This window comes from Leptonychotes weddellii, chromosome 8 (assembly GCF_054177405.1).
Source record: "Leptonychotes weddellii isolate Sample4059 chromosome 8, ASM5417740v2, whole genome shotgun sequence".
NCBI lineage: Eukaryota > Metazoa > Chordata > Mammalia > Carnivora > Phocidae > Leptonychotes > Leptonychotes weddellii.
In genome coordinates this window covers 12,928,430-12,945,467 of record NC_138376.1, presented here as the reverse complement: position 1 = coordinate 12,945,467, position 17,038 = coordinate 12,928,430, and the positions used below count along the sequence as shown (strand labels likewise).

The window sequence follows — 17,038 nt, the reverse complement described above, 5'->3', positions numbered from 1 at the left end:
TATCCAGCTGAATTCCTGAGAGGAGACGAAATCCAGGTCTCCTACTCCTCCGCCATCTTGCTCCGCCCCTCAAATCTATTTTTTTTAAGGTGGGGGGCGAGGCTGAACTATCCATGTCTCAGATAATCTCCCAGAGGGCTAGAGGACTTTATCTGGAGGCTGCACAACAGGGAACAGAGTTCAAAATTGTCTTGCAAACTTGCCTGGCAATCACCCCACTGCTAGGTTCTAGATATGGGGTCTGGTACTACCAGCTCCGGAGTAGGATTGGGCTAGAGATGCTCCCACTTGAATTGCTGTCCCTGCTGCCTCCTGAACAAAGATGTAGCTGCCCCCTTTCAAGTCCAGCATGGATCCCAAGTCCTCATTTCTCTAACTTCGGATTCAGAGTCTGAATCCAACTTCTGAGTCGGAGCTGCGTCATAGGTGGGTCCTGGGCCGAGTGCCTATGTGGTAGCTGCAACAGAGGCTGGGAGCATACATGCTTGCCCTGTGAGACTGGAGGGTTCCCCAAATACTGCAAGGGTAACCGTTTGCTGGGTAGCCAAGAACAGCCAACATCAGGAGTCAGGGCCACTTTTGAGCTTACCCTTCATGCCCTTCACTTTGCTAAGAAAGGAGTTTTTTGTTTTGTTTTTTTTTTTATTTATATAATTTTTTTTAAAGATTTATTTATTTATTTGAGAGAGCGAGAAGGAGAGAGAGTACATGAGAGGGGGGAGGGTCAGAGGGAGAAGCAGACTCCCTGCCGAGCAGGGAGCCCGATGCGGGACTCGATCCAGGGACTCCAGGATCATGACCTGAGCCGAAGGCAGTTGCTTAACCAACTGAGCCACCCAGGCACCCTAAGAAAGGAGTTTTTAATGAAGATTTCTGTGAGAATCCAATGAGATCATATACGTGGAAGTACTTTGCAATTTTCAGTATAAACGCAAGCTGTTATTTTTCAAACCCATAAAACTTTGGAACTGAAAATTTTTTTGGCCAACTAGCGTCTTAAAAGAATACGCTAAACAGCAGAGGGAGAAGGCCCCGTGAGCAGACAGTGGGAGATGCCAGAAGACAGAGAAAGGCCTGGATTCCAGGTTGTGAAGCAACCAGCAGAGGGCCCAGAGAGCACAGCCCAGAAAAGACGACTCCTTGAAGGAAATTCTTTCTATAGCTATTTCTGGAACTTAAAATATAATAAAGATGGGTGTCTGAGGAAAAGCAGGACAGTTCATAAATGTATACACTTTGAAATCTTACATATACCTGTTATAAATAATTTGAATAAGAATACCATTACAGGTGTCAGAAAATATTTTTGTATGAATGTGTTTGTATCTGTATAACACATATTACCAATTCAAAATCTGGGGAAATGCTATCCTATCCATTCTAATTTAACTGTTTGTTCTATGTTGTCTGATGGCATCATTTTGCATCCCAATCCTTAAAAAAATAAAACATGCCACACATACAGAGTTTGTTAATGCCAATTGAACGGACTAGATGCTTTAATTCCACTCATAACTCCTATGACTTGGCTTTCCTTTCAGTTTTTACTACCATGGTCAACATTGAAAGTAAGAGCCTTTAGTCTACAGAGACACACAGACAAAGACCTCACAATTGCATTTAGGAGGTTAAATATCTAACAGCACCCGCGATATAATAACGAAGTAACATTAATTCCTTCAGGTATTATTTGCTATATGTTTTTAAATAAACTTTTGTATTTTAGAACAGGTTTAGAATTACAGAACAGTTGTGAAGACAGAACAGAGAGTTCCTGGATATTCCACACCCAATTTCTCCTATTGTTAACACCTTGAGTTAGTGTGGTGCATTTGCTGAAATGGGTAATCAGTATTGTTAACAAGGTCCATATTTTATATTCTCTTCAGTTTTCACCTAACGTCTCTTTCTGCCCCAGGATGCCATCTAGGGATCCACATTACCTCTAAGTCACTGTGTCTCCTTAGGTTCCTCTTAGCTGTGATGGTTTCTCTGACGTTCCTTGTTTTCAGATGACTTTGACAGTTTTAAGGTTTACTGCTTGGGTATTTCTTAGATAGTCCCTCAGTTGGGATTTATCTCATTTTTTGTCATGATTAGGCTGGGGTTATCTGTTTGTGAGAGGAAAATCATAGAGGTGAAGTGCTCATGAGTGAAGACACTCATCATGTCATATCAAGACACATGCTATCGACAGGACTTCATGACCATTGTTGTTGACCTTGGTCACCTGAGTTGGATGTGCTCTGTACTGTGGTCACTCTGTGCTCTAGAAACTCCATCTGCCATTTACATTTTCATTGTTTTTCCAACATTTTCTCATGAGAACTTGAAAACACACAGCAAAATCGAAGTTGTAAACAAGTTTTTATAATATTTACATATATCCCCAACATAGATTCTATAACTGATCTTTTACTTCACTTCCTTTATCACATACCTGTCTATCCATTCTGCCATTCAGCACGTCAAATCATCTTTTTTTAAAAAAGGTACCAAGTTGCCATTTACTTTAGATTCTGCCAATTTTGCCCCACGATACAAGAGGAAATAGGATAGACTTGTTGCAAAGAAACAAAAGAGAATCATATTGGATTTTAAAATCCAGGTTCTAGAGATATGGGAGCAGGGGCACATCAAAGAGAACCGTAGAGGGTAAAAATTAGCCTGCAATTTAGAAACTAGTGGAATGTCCTTTGACATTAGAAAGTGTGTCAAAAATACCACTGCAACTCCAAAGATTGCCGAGCATCCCATGGAAAGACGCTAAAGAAAACTATGTCCCAAGGCATATGTGACATCAGGGCATTTGAAGAAAATGGAAGAGCACTTGCCAGTTTTGGATAGCAGGAGCAGATCTCCAAAGGCACTGTGTCAGAAAGATCTGGAATTGCATTCCCATTTCCTGGATCCCATTCCCAGCACTAAATGGGAAATGCTGGGGTACCAGATTTTAATGGATCTATTCCCCTAAGGCAAAGAACAACACAGTGAATGTCCCTTTACACTTCTCCTTGTCCATCAGTGTGAGGTTTTCTCCAAGAGAATGGTCTTTGTATTAGTTCTCTAGAGATGCTGTAAAAAGGTACCTCAGACAGGGTCTTAACAGAAATGTATTTCTCACAGTTCTGGAGGCTCAAAGTCTGAAATGGATGTCTGCAGGAATGGTTCCTTCTAAATGTTGTGAGGATCTGTTCCTGGCCTCTCTCCTTGGCTTTAAGATGGCCACCTTCTCCCTATGTCTCTTCACCCTGTATTTCCTCTGTCTCTGTGTCCAAACTTACCTTTTTATAAGGACACACCAGTCATATTGATTAGGGCCCACCCTAATGACCTCATTTTAACTTGATTATTTTTATAAAGGTCCTATCTCCAAATAAGGTCATATTCTGAACAACTGGGCTTAGAACTTCAATGCATGAATGGAATGGAGGCGGGGGGCAGCGGGCACAATTCAACCTGTAAGTCTTCAAATTCATTTCTTGTATAAACCTTAAAAGAATTTGGAGAAACTATGTACCCCTCACACAGTTTAACACTGACATTTGAGAATTTAAATCATAGGTTTAAAACAGTTCCGAAGGATAAAATTGCTGGCATTTTGTAAATATTAACATTTTAAAATAAATGATTACTCTTTCAAGTATATCCAAAAGAATCTAAATCCCTTAACAATTTGATTCAATGATCATAATCATTAAAAGTACATACATAATTTCCTATGGAAATTTTAAATCTTTCCATTTTGCCCTTCCCATTCCAATTCTCCCAGAGTTTTATCTTCGTGTAATATATTTCCATGCCAGGAAGTCCCATTTTTGATCATCCTATTATATTTCCTTTTGATGAAATTATGAATGGAAATTAAAAATTTTAAATGTTTTATTTCCTGGGATCATAAGTCTATTATAAGTGTTTAAACTTTCTTTTTGGTATTGTTATGCAATTGATCAAGAAAACAAATGATGTTATAAAATAATTATCCTTTTGTAATTTATTGAACAGAAAAAATAAAATATCATTGAAAATGCTTCTCTAGAAATAATATAAATAGTGCTTCTCCCTCCAATTAATTCATGTATCCATTGATGAATGGCTTTATACTAGAACAATACAGATTCCTGCACTGATTTTATTCCTGTCCACCACCCTATTTTTACAGAAGTAACTGCTCAGAAAACATATTCATTGTAATAAATAAATGGGAATGAAAAGTGTTTGTTATAGCGATTTTATCCAATTCTTTGAAATTCATTCAAATTACATGCCAAATACTAACTAGTCATTTACCATCAAAAATTATTTTTAGTATTCCTCTTGCTAAAAATTCTATTCAATTCTTCTTCAAATTGGTGAAAATTTAAAACCACCTGACATGCGAATGAGTTATTCACACGTTCAAGTTCTCAGAGGGACATCTAGATTTATCAAATAGCTCTTGGTTATACCTGTTGCTCTTTTACTTACAGCACCTTGTCTAGAACAGATCGCTGTCTTAGTTAGAGTTCTTCAAAAAAGCAAAGCAAACTCTAAAATGAAGTCTTGGGTTCAAGTGGTTTATCTGAGTGTCGATCCCAGAAAATATATCACAGTGGGAACTTTCTGAGTACCATGTAGAAGACACCTCAGAACTGTCCCATCAAGCATGCCCTTTCATTACTTGCCCCTGTACCTGGGAGAACCAGAGAGAACCTTCCTTAGGCAAACACTCGGGCACTTACCACGAGAAGGTGCAGTGAACTCAGAGGTGGGCTGGAGGATACGCTGTGGAAAATCAGCGTAGTCTGTAATACTGAAAAAAAAGGGAAACATTGTAATTTTCGTGACTGATAAAAATATGTATCTTATCACATTTTTTAAAAGATTTTATTTATTTATTTTTTTATTTTTTTAAAGATTTTATTTATTTATTTGAGAGAGACAGAGCACAAGAGGGGGGAGCGGGAGAGGGAGAAGCAGACTCCCTGCTGAGCAGGGAGCCCGATGCGGGACTCGATCCCGGGACTCCAGGATCATGACCTGAGCTAAGGCAGTTGCTTAACCAACTGAGCCACCCAGGCGCCCAGATTTTATTTATTTATTCAAGAGAGAAAGAGAGAGAGTGAGCACGAGCAGAGGAGGGGTGAGTAGAGGGGGAGAAGCAGACTCCCCACTGAGCAGGGAGCCAGATATGGGGCTCCATCCCAGGACCCTGGGATCATGACCTGAGCCGAAGGCAGCCGTTTAACCTACTGAGCCACCTGGGCACCCCTCTTATCACATTTTAAAATATATTTTCATCAAAACCTTGAAGCTGCATTTAATTTATAAAAAATATTCTCCCTATATTGACAAAACCAATAACCTTTGTCAAACCTATCAGCAAAATAAAACATTTCCTGACAACAATAGTTTAACTTCATTTTTGATTCAAATAAATGTTAATATAGGATTCAAAAATCTCTTTAGCTATTCCTTGAATTGAATTTGAATTTAATATAGTAAACATGAAACACTACCAAACTACTGAGAAATAAATTTCAAGATGCATGTTGTAAAGAGATGATTTAAATGGTGTAGAGGTAATTTATTTATTCACTTTATAATAAGTCATCCAAACAAGAAAATGAATTGACATGTTGTTTCTCATTATTTAATTTATAATAATGTAACATACTATTTAGCTAAAATTTTAAATTATTTTTGAAATGAGGTATATGATAAAAAAGCATGGTATTCCTTTGGTAAGTGTGTTTGTGTGCATATATGGATTATTGGTATTCTGCTCTGGGGAATAATTAACTTAGAACCCAGTAAAGATGTCATAAATAATGTCATTAATTTCTAGACCTCAGGATAAAACATGTCCTCATCTTCAAAGGAAGAGAAAGATACAGCTGAAACTCATCTGTGTAGAAGAAACATATGATTTTATTTTTTTGTTGTTAACAGTAATAAAAAACATTAAGTGTTTTATAAATAAAATTAGATGGAAATTAATTTCAACTAGAATAGATTTTTAATGATATGCTCTTATAATGTGCATTTTAGCTGCTTTATTTAAGAGCACACACCAAGAAATAATGAACACATTTTAGTTGTGGATTTTTATCCAATTTACTTCGGGCAGTTTGAGGTTTCCAGAAAAACATGCTGGATCCATTTAAAAAAATCAGAGTCACTAACATATACTTCTCTGACTATTTAAAGGTGTTTTACTTTCCTACTAATGAAACATTTTAGGCATAAATATTGAGGATGGCTTAACAGAATTGCCTGCACCTAAACACATGAGAAAAGTCAGGTATTAAAATAATTTTAAAATTTTAAATAATTGAAAAATTTAGCCACGATTTGCTCTCATGATCTCCCCCCACCCCACCACTACAAATAGAGTTGCCATTTTTGACATTAGTCGAGGAATAACAGAGGCAAAATGGTTCAATGAACATGATCATCTCTTCCACCTCTCTCTACAATGTAACCCATTATCTCATTTTATTTTATTATTTTTTAAGATTTTACTTATTTATTTGTCAGAGAAGGAGAGAGCACAAGCAGGGGGAGTGGCAGGCAGACAGAAAAGAAGGCAGAGGGAGAAGCAGGCTCCCCGCTGAGCAGGGAGCCAGACGTGGGGCTCGATCCCAGGACCCTGGGATCATGACCTGAGCCGAAGGCAGACGCTTAACCAACTGAGCCACCCAGGCGTCCCCCATTATCTCATTTTAGACCAAGGCTTCACTCTTAACAGAAATGTGTACACAGAGACTAGAAGACCAAAAACTCCATGGTGTTTTAAGGAGTCCTTAAAGGAGGCTGCTTTTTTGTTTGGTTACCCATAGGTTTTTGAACTCAGGAGCCATGCACTGAAGTAGGATTTGGGATGGATGTGGGAAGGGCTTTTGTGAACACAGGTAGGCTCTTAGGTCAGTCTGGTAAAAACCTCCGAACTGATGATACCTTTGAATAGCCCTGATATAAAGACCACCAGAATGCTGTATTCAAAGTTAAATGCATGCATGTATTCAAAGTTAAAAAATACTGCCAAATTGCCCCCCACGGTGTTGGTGCCAATTTTTACTTTCACCACCTGTGTGTGAGAGTTCCCATCACTCTAGCTACCTGCCGACATTTGAAACCATCGGACTTTGAAAGTTGTGCTAACCAGCTTGGCAGGTGGGTTTTGCTTTACGAAATTTCCAAATAATTACAATGATTTCATGGATTTTGCTTTCCATGTTCCAAATTATTAGTGAGTTTTGGCTTATAGGGTTGTCAGCTGAATTTCTACAGAAGTAAATCGTCCTTATTTCTTTGCCTCATTTTTTGATTTTTAAAATTGAATTTTGAAGTTCTTTATATATTCTATATGCTACTCCTTTGTCTGGTTTAGTGTTGAAAATGTGGTCTCTAATCTGTCCCTGTGTTGTGACTTTAATTCATTGTCCTCATCATTTTTATGCCTCGACTACCACTAACATTAAAATACATTGAGTGCTTACCTTGTGCCAGGCCTGTTTAAATAACTCACGTGTATTATCTCATTTAATTCTCACAATAGGCCTATGAAGTAGGGTTTATTATATCCCTGTTTTGTAGACAGAGAAACTGAGGTATACCAAGGCCTAAGGAAATCAATCAAGGTTCTCCAGCCAGTCAGGGACAGAGCGCTCATCCTTAATCACTAGACTGTCTCATATAACTTCATCATAATACAATACAAAGATTATTGCAGTGTTCAAGACTTAACTTTGGTATAGCATAAATGCTACTGAGTTTTATAGTCAAAGATATAGTCCGTTTCAATTCGATTGACATTAAGTTCAATGGGTTATACATTATAGGAGACCTTCAGACTACAAAAAGGAAAAGGAAAAAGAAAAAGGCAGAGTCCCTGCCCTCAGACTGCTTACAATGCAGAAAGAAAGACAGACAATTTTAATACTGCATGATGAGGCCTATAATAAGATACGGCAAAAGTTGCTAATAGAATATCTAGGAGGGGGCCCTAACATGCAATCATGTGTGGTTCTATAAATAATCATATCATAAGAATGATTTATATTGAATGTTCATTCAATAAAACGGCCTCATCTCTATCATATGTACCAACCTTCCCTTATTTTATACATTAGTTTAGACATAAATGTCCTAATGGATATGGCTGATCTGCTTGAGATCTTTGGGACTCAGTGGCCGTCCTGCTGCTTCTTTCCCTTTTCCTTCTTCTTCACTCTTCTCCCCACTCCCCGCACCGCCCCCCCCCACACCGCCATCCAAAGCTGCATAATCGCTTCAAGAAATTAGTGAAGCTTTAAGTTTTCATTTGAGCTGAAAATAACAAGAGATCACTTAAAACTGCTGACACCTCAATTTATTCCTCTTTAAAATAGAAAAAAGTAATGCTGGACACTAAATGAAAAATTGTAGTTCCTTAGTGCATTTTGGAGGGAAGGAAGATTAAGAGCTGCAGGAGATTAACTGTGCTTGTAAACATTTGTGGGGCCAAAGGGAAAAAGCGCATCCAGCGGTAAAGCCGTTTGTGACTTCTCACGGGAGCAAACATTGTTGTATCTGGGTTTTTCCTATTATGTCATTCCAGATTGGCTATTTTTAAGCACACAGGCACAAATATTTATTTCTTGGCTGCTAGTTTTCGGCCTCACCTTGGTTGCTATTTTGGCAATCGTCCTGTACAGGGCCGGCTCTGTGATCTCACAGGGTGCTGTGAAAAAGAGGGAAGATCGGGGAGCCAGGCATGAGGGCCTGACGAAGAGGGCAGGGGGTCTGTTTCCAGGGCTGTTAGCAAGCACAGGTGAGCCGGGAGAGCAAGCAGAAGCCAAGTCCAAGATGTTCCTGCTGCAGAGGGCTGGGCTCTTTGCCATTTATGGGAGAAGAGCGAGGTTCTTTAAAATTCCGAAGGAGTGAGGCTGGATGACGTTGGCAACAGAAGCAAACCAACAAGAAGGAGCAAGTAGCCTTCTTCCCTGGTCATTCCCCACTGGAAGACGCAAAGGTGGAGGCAACTGGCAAAACAAAAATGGAGTTTGCAGAGTCAGTGTCAGAATCTCAAAGCTGAGTATTCAAGCCTGAGTTGGAAGATGAGAGAGAAAGTCTTAATAGCTGGCTCACTAATGAAGTCCACTAGGATGGAGCCTTAGCCTCGCTATCATTTAGTACATTCAGAAGACACGGTCAGAGTCAGGACAGTAATTAAGGAAGTAGGGGAAGACATATACCTTCTCCAGTGAAGAGAATAGTATTAGTTTCCCTATGAAAATGTTGATTTTTAAAGTACCCCTGTGGGGTTACTCATGCATACTATTGAACATTATTTATTAGCACATGCATTTATTTAACACATGTCAGGATGTACCTTCTAGGTATATGGTGTTTGCAGCCTAAGGATTCTGTAGGTGGAAAAGGGGGCTCATTTAAAGCTAACTTTTCCACTGTGGCCATAGCAAATGTGTCTAATGCTGGCCAGGGTCCTAGGCAATTATCTTTTACCATGGCCCATTCTTTTTCGCCAGGAGGGCTGTGTTGGAGAGAAAGAAAGAGAGAAAATTAAAAATATTTTAAAATATAAACAACATATCATCCCTGCTACTTAATCCATTTTTGCAATCTCTCAAGAAATTTGGGAGAGGAAGGAAGTTTGAGTTTCTGTCTTTAGGCACTGAATATATAAGGTGAGATTAATTTTCCCATATGTGCATGAAATCCACCTCACTGCTCTGTAGGTATACTTCCACCTCATGTAAGTCTATTTGCATCTAGCTAAGCACACAGAGTAGGGTGTAGCCTAGAATAGAAAAAAAAAAAAAAAAGAAATGGGAAGGTAAGAAGAGAGAAAAAAAGTGTGAAGGGCAAAGGGAGACACAGCAGATAATTTAGTTCAAGGCTCATCCTTCAGAATGGGTCAAACCTATTAGGGTCTAGTCACTCATTCTATCATGTAGTATTTATTGACATTCACATGCCAAATGTTGCAGGGTAGTCTGTAGGTTGCAAGCATACAAAGAAAAATAAAACACGACCCCTACCCTCAAGAACTTTTCATACCAGGGGCGCCTGGGGGGCTCAGTCGGTTAAGCGTCTGCCTTCGGCTCAGTTCATGATCCCAGGGTCCTGGGATCGAGTCCCATGTCGGGCTCTCTCTGCTCAGTGGGGAGCCTGCTTCTCCCTCTCCCATTCCCCCTGCTTGTGTTCACTCTCTCACTGTCTTTCTCTGTCAAATAAATACATAAAATATTTATTAAAAAAAGAACTCTCTGTCCAGTGGAGAAGCTGCATGAGGGAAATAAGCCACAGTGTGATACGGCAAGAACTCTGATGAGATGTATGCAGGGTGCTGTGTGAGAAGAGACGAATGGCATCAAAATCACACTCGAAGTCTGGAAGGCTTCCTAGAGGAGACAGTACTTTGAGTTGGATGAGAATAAAGGACATAAGATTTGGGGAGGTAGGATCAGCATCTTTTAAGGCACAGGAACAGGAAACAGGTCAGTGCAACCAGAGCATGGGATGAGAGATGGAACAAGAGATAGGAGAAGATGGAGCTATCAAACACTGCGGAAGGTATGGAATTTTCCCCTACTTACAGCCTAACATGTTAGCATCACGGCAGATGATACAAGACTCCTGGGCCAGAGACAAAGTGCTTTATTATTAATGGTGTAGCAAGAACATGAGCTTCAGCATATTCGCACTGGTTTCCTTTCCCCCAAATCCCACATGAGTGATGTGATGGACCCAAGTGGATGCTACATGTTCAGTGGGTTTGCTTTGCAGCTGAGGCACCCAGACCCAAGGGCACAGCCTTTTGTAAACAAGCAGCCAGCTATCAAGTCCCCCCACTCCAAGGGAGCGAGCAGATATGCAGTGACCATGCTGTGGTCACCTGGATCTCCTTAGATCCCTCTGTGACCGGCTGCAGGTACTGCTCAGTGTCAGGAGATGGACAAGTCTTGCAGTCGGACCCACTCGGCAAGAGGGTGCAGAGACACTCAGCACCCATGGTGGACGGTCTCTCCCAACAGGGGCTGGAGAGCTAAACAGGGGCTATCCCACGAAGGGCATTTTAGTTGATGCTGAGGAATTTGAACTTTGCCTGAAAGCATGCAGAGCCACTGAAGACATGACCGGAGAAATGTGACGATGATTGCTACAGTCTGAAAAGATGACTCTTGTAGCTACTTGTGGGGAGGACTGGACAGCTTGCTGAGATGGAGAAGAAAAGCCAGTTAGGAAGCAGTGCCAGTATTCCATGTGTGAAGCAAACTCCCCAAAGTCAAGGTAGGACAGGTTGGGGTGGGGGAAGGTGGCAAGACCAAGGATATTATGTGAAGTAGGATCTGAAGCAGTTCTGTGGGGTTGGCTTTCAAAAAAAAAGAAAATTTAAAGATTTAATTAATTAATTAATTAATTAATTAATTAATTTGAGAGAGACTGTAAGTGGTGGAGGGGGCAGAGGGGAGGAGAGAAGGTGAGGGAGAGAAAAATCTCAAGCAGACTCTGCACTGAGCGTGGAGCCCACTTCAGGGCTCTATCTCACAACCCTGAGATCATGACCTGAGCCGATACCACGAGTCGGATGCCTAAGTGATTGAGCCACCCAGGCGCCCCACTCCAAAAAAAGAAAATTTAAGAAAAAAATCTAACGGGCAATATTACTAATAACTCACTTTGTGTTCTGCATTTCATTAGCATTTTGCATGTATTAATTCATTTGATCTCATTCTCTGTGAAGTAGATACTATTAATATTGTTATTTTATAGATGAGGAAACAGAGAACCTAGAAGGTGACCTCTCCTAGTTGCCAGGCAGGCAGCTGGGCAGATGGTGCTGTTCTCCACTGAGATGAGGCACAGCAGAGGTGGGGCAGGTCTGGGAGGGAAGACTAGGCATTTGGTTTTGGCCCATATTATGAACTGAATGTTTGTGATTCTCTTCCCCCCACCAGAAAATCATATGTTGGAGCACTAATCCCCAAAGTGATGATATGTATTTACTTATTTCATTAATTTTTAAAATATGTATTTATTTTAGAGATAGATGCATGCGCGTGCACAAGTGAGTAGGGGGAGGCAGAGGGAGAAAAATCTTTGAGCATTCTCCCCGCTGAGTGTGGAGCCTGACATGGGGCTTGATCTCACGACCCATGAGATCATGACCTGAGCTGAAACCAAGAGTCAGATGTTTAACCGACAGAGCCACCCATGTGCCCCAATGATATTCAGAGATATGGTCTTTGGGAGGGTGGCTAAGGTTCAGTGAGGTAGTGAGTGTAGCACTCTTATGATGAGGTCAGTGCTTTTCAAAGAAGAGGAAGACAAAGAATTCTCTCTCTCTCCATGAGCATGCACTGAGTGAAGGTCATGTGAGTACACAGGGAGAAGTTGCCAACTGCCAGCCAGGAAGAAGGCCTTCACTAGGAACTAAATTATCTGGCCCCCTAATCTTGGCCTCCAGAACCATGGGAAATAATTTAATGTTGTTTAAGCCACTCATCCCATGGTGTTTTGTTATGGCAGGCCCAAGCACACTCAGACAGCACAGTTGAATGTGTGATATCTGGGAAACATCTGAATGGAGATTCTTAGTAGATATTTGAATACATAAATTTGGACTCCAGAAGGGAGCTCTTTGCTGGAGAAATAGATTTAGAAGTAGTCATTGAGTGGGTGGTAAGTGAAACCATGAATTTGGATGAAGTCATCTGGAAAAGTGGGAAGAATAAGAAGAGAAAAGGGTTATAGGATGAAGCTGAGACAGGGAACCTTAAGGCACCCCATGAGAAACTGTTTTTTTGTTTGTTTTTTGTTTTTTGCTCCTTTTCCTGCTTTTATTCTTGCTAGGACCTGCATCTCTGCCTTACAGAGATGCTTTATAGAACAAATAATGTTTGTCCTCCTTGCAAAGGTCAAGAAGTTAATAATTTCTTTGGAGTCTTCAAGCATACCAGAGAACATCTAAGGAGTGACCGAGTGGGGTTGTCATAAACATTTTCCAAGACCACTGACTCATTAAGACCTCTGGCTCCAAGGCATAAGTGACTTATGGAGGACACCTAAAAACCTATCTTTGTTCTTGGATGCCTGAGAACACATGTGCACGGAACCACAACCCTCAATAAAAACCCCAGGCCCCAAGTGAAGATGAGATTCTCTGTCTTTTCCTTTCTGAGTCTCCCGGATGCTTTGTCTATATCTATGCTCTCTCTATGTCTTTAATGAACTCACTCTCACTTCTTCTCAGCTTGCACTTGATTTCTATCCTGCATGAAGCCAAGGACCCTCTTGGCTTGTCCTGAGGGACTCCCCTCTGGGTCCTTGGACACAGCTAGCTTGCATCAAAGCTGTAAACACCTACATTTTAGGGGCAGGTAGAGAGGAAAGCCCCACAGAAGACCAGAAAGAGATGATCAGAGTGGTTGGAAGGACACAAAGAGAGAAGGCACAGAAGCCAAAGGAGGGGAGAATTTCACATAGAACGGAGTGCTTCATAAAAACTGGACCTCAGATGGATTGAGTAATGAAAGCACCGTGCACATTGAGTGAGGCAATGTGTAGGCAATTTCTGAGTGTAAAGAGAGTAAGTTAAGGTAGTGGATAGGTAGGGAGTCATTGAAATCTGAATTGTGGGTGACAAACTTGAGACACCATGTGTTAAGTGAGGAATTTACCTCGATGATAACTTTACAGGATGTCCCATCTGTGTTGGTTGGAGGAATATGTATGAAGCAGAAATGGCAACAAAGTGGACAGCCTTCTCCTTTTCCTAAAATATATGTGATTCTATATCTCTCTGGAAGAGAATATTGTTGGCTTTTAAGAAGGTCATAGCAAGAATATGTATTCCTCTTGCATAGATTGGAAAAATAAAGTGGGCATATGTCCCAGATATCCTCGTTGTGTTTTAGACAGCATTTGGATACTGATCTAGTATCCCTGTGCCTTGATCTTCTGCAAAAAATAAAAATAAAAAATTGAAAGTGAGCGGTTAAGAGAACAGAGCTAGCTATCTTGTAGGTCATACTAAAGGTACTATTGTTTTTTGAAAGCGTTAGGAACATTGTAAGATAGTAGGAAGAGAGAACAGGCCAAAGAGACCAGGCATGGAGACCTCTCTTATCTTTCACTGCAGTTAATTAACCAGCTCAGGGAGAAGATAAAGGAGAAAGAAATGCTTAATAAATAAATAAATAAAACATGGGCATAGGGTCAAGCAGAGTACTTATTGTAGAAGGAGGTGATTATTATAATTAATGGTGATACATATGGGTAATGTCAATTTGTGAAAGTTGTGCTGGTCTCTTATTTCTTCTATTCTTCTATCTTCTTCCTCTGGCCTCTTTAATAGGCCTCTGCTAACTCGGCTACTCTTCCCTGTTAACCTGGTGGTCCTGCTTCTGTCTTTGTATTTCTGATGCGTGTGCGTGCGCACGCATGTATGTGCATAATTCTAAATAGCTAGATACATAGCTATGACAAACAGTTCTACAGACAGCAAGAGTCCCCAAATAACAGAAAGGGCTGGATAATATTCTTACTTGAATGTAATCCAAAATGCAATAAAGTTCATGGTCTCCTGTGATTAATAGGAGCTAGCCCTTGCATCAAAGATGAAAGAGGAGGATGCTCTTCCCTTGATATTGACTATTGCACATTATCTAGCCTATGGAAGAATTACAAGAGTTTTTAGAAATCAAAATTTCTAACTTTTTATCTCTATAGATGAGAAGATTAAGGCCTAGAGAGGCTAAATTACAAGGTCACACAGCTGGACGGTGGCTAGGCCAGGATCATCACAAAGGTTTTCGAGTAACTTTACTGTTCCTCATTTCATGTGGCATACCTGTGACTAGAAGAGACTGAAGACATTATTATATGTTCAGACACATTTGAATATATTTTTTAAAAACTTCGCTTTCACTACTATACCCTTCTGTTTTTCATGCACAGCCATGGGTTCAAAGACCTATTTAGCTTTTACTTGGATATTCTTGGACAACGTAATTTTGTTATTTGTAGAGTATCAAGCTGTATCATTGAGATCTTTACCCCTTTTATCTTTCTATATCCTAACTTTTAAAAGCTTTTTGGGGAGGGGTGCCTGGCTGGCTCAATCAGAACATGTGACTCTTAATCTCGGGGTTGTGAGTTCAAGCCCTACACTGGGTGTAGAGATGACTTAAGTAAGTAAAACTTAAAAAAATATAAAAAGCTCTTTGGGGAAACTTTCAGGATGATGATGAAGGAAATAATATTGTTAGCTTGACATAAGCTCGGGTTCCCTTTGATAACGGTGTTGAAGGAAAGATTCCTTAGGAAACGGGGTGGTGTCTAAGCTGGGAGGGGGAGAATAGGAAGCAAAGAACACTCAGAGGGGTTGAGCTAGAGAAAACTGCAGGGTCTCAGTGGCAATGTCTCTAGGTCCTCCTGCTTGGTCTCTTCTGGAGATTTTTGCTACCTTGCATATTCACCTTTGAAACTTGCTGTTAATTCCTTCCTTTAAATATAGCAATCATGTCCTAGATGCATGTCATTCTCTCTGACATCAAACAAACAGCTCATGTTCTTTGCTGGCATTGTTTCCTTTAGCTCAAGAAGGGCCTCCCATAGCAGGCCATGGGCTCGTTAGTCATAATTTCCCATCTTCACTCTCCTTTCTACTTTCTATCAGAACCTAGAGCACCAAGTGTCAAATAATTGATTTTCATGAACGTTTGTATTAGTTACTATTTTTTCCATTTACCTTTGCAAACAGCAGTGTCGAAAGTTCTGACATTAACCACTTCTTAACTCTGTGGCTAGAAACAAATCACTCTGGCTTCTCAGAGTCTTTTTTTTTTTTCCTTTGTAAAGCTGGAAAATGTATACCTGATCTGCTGCTCCAATGGGATAAAATGGGAAAGTGCCTGTCATTTTCTGGTAAGTGTGATAAGCAGAATTCAAAGATGGGCCTTAAGATTCCCACCTCCTGGTTTATATACCCTGTGTAATCTCCACTCCTTGAGTATGGGCAAGATGTGTGACTGTGACAGGATTTCACTGCTATGAGCCGATTACAACTCAGTTGACTAGTAGCTGAGCAAAGGGGTGGGCCTGGTCTAAGCAGGTGAACCTTTGAAAGAGAATGAGAGGCTTCCTAAAGGAAGAATATAAAGCCACAGAGATACTCCTGCTGGCTTTGAAGAAGTCAACAGTCCTACTGTGAGCTGTCTATTGGGGGGGGTGGGCCTGTGGATATGGCAAGGACTTGAGCGTGGCTCCAGGGAGCTGAGCCTGGTCCCAGCTGACAGCTAACAACAAAGCAGGGATTTCAGACACACGGCTGCAAATACAAAATTCTTCCATCCTCTGAGGGACCTTGAAATGGATTCTTCTCCAGGTGAGCTTCCCAGTGAGAAAGCAGCCCAGTCAACACCTTGATTCCAGCTTGGTGACGCCGTGAGTGGAAAGCCCAGCTAGAGGCTGTACTGGAATTGGGGCCCATGGAAGCTGTGAGATAATAAATTAGTGTCATTTTAAACCTAGTCCTTATTATGCAGCAGTAGAACCTAATACAGCTACTCGGTACTGAACACCAAGAGGTGAGAGGTGAAGGAAATGGAGATTCTCTATTCTCTCCCTCCCCCTGCCCTCAACAGCTAGGGCACAGGTGTGGCCAATCAGATGTGTCCACCTGGAACTGTGCATCTATAGAGAGGGACACAAAGACTCAGAGACTATTAGGGCTCTACCTCTGAGGCCAGAGGAAGTGGCAGCAGAGCCTAGCACAGTTTCCAGACAAGATGTGACCGTAATCTGACTGGTTAAGCCACATGGAACCAGGTCCCCTTAGTTCCTGACTATGTTCCATGCTTTGGGGCTCATGTAAATTCTGTGAACTGTACGCTGCCCTTCTAATGCATTTATTCCTGCTGCAACTAGCCAGAAACTAGCTTCTGTTATTTGCCACCAAGAACTTGGATTATTATAGATCATACATGTAAAAATACCTTGTAAACCATGACAAATACCATAAATGTAACATGTTATTTTAACTGTTTCT

General features: G+C 40.7%; 1 long non-coding RNA gene across 1 annotated transcript; it reads right to left on the bottom strand.

The window, feature by feature from the left end:
* Positions 1-1,734: 1,734 nt before the first annotated feature.
* LOC145722941 (uncharacterized) lies at positions 1,735-16,726 on the bottom strand. Its single transcript, XR_014147511.1, has 3 exons — positions 15,740-16,726; positions 4,722-4,792; positions 1,735-2,111 (listed from the first exon to the last, which is right to left on the bottom strand). It is a non-coding gene; the product is annotated as an uncharacterized LOC145722941 (long non-coding RNA).
* Positions 16,727-17,038: the final 312 nt, after the last annotated feature.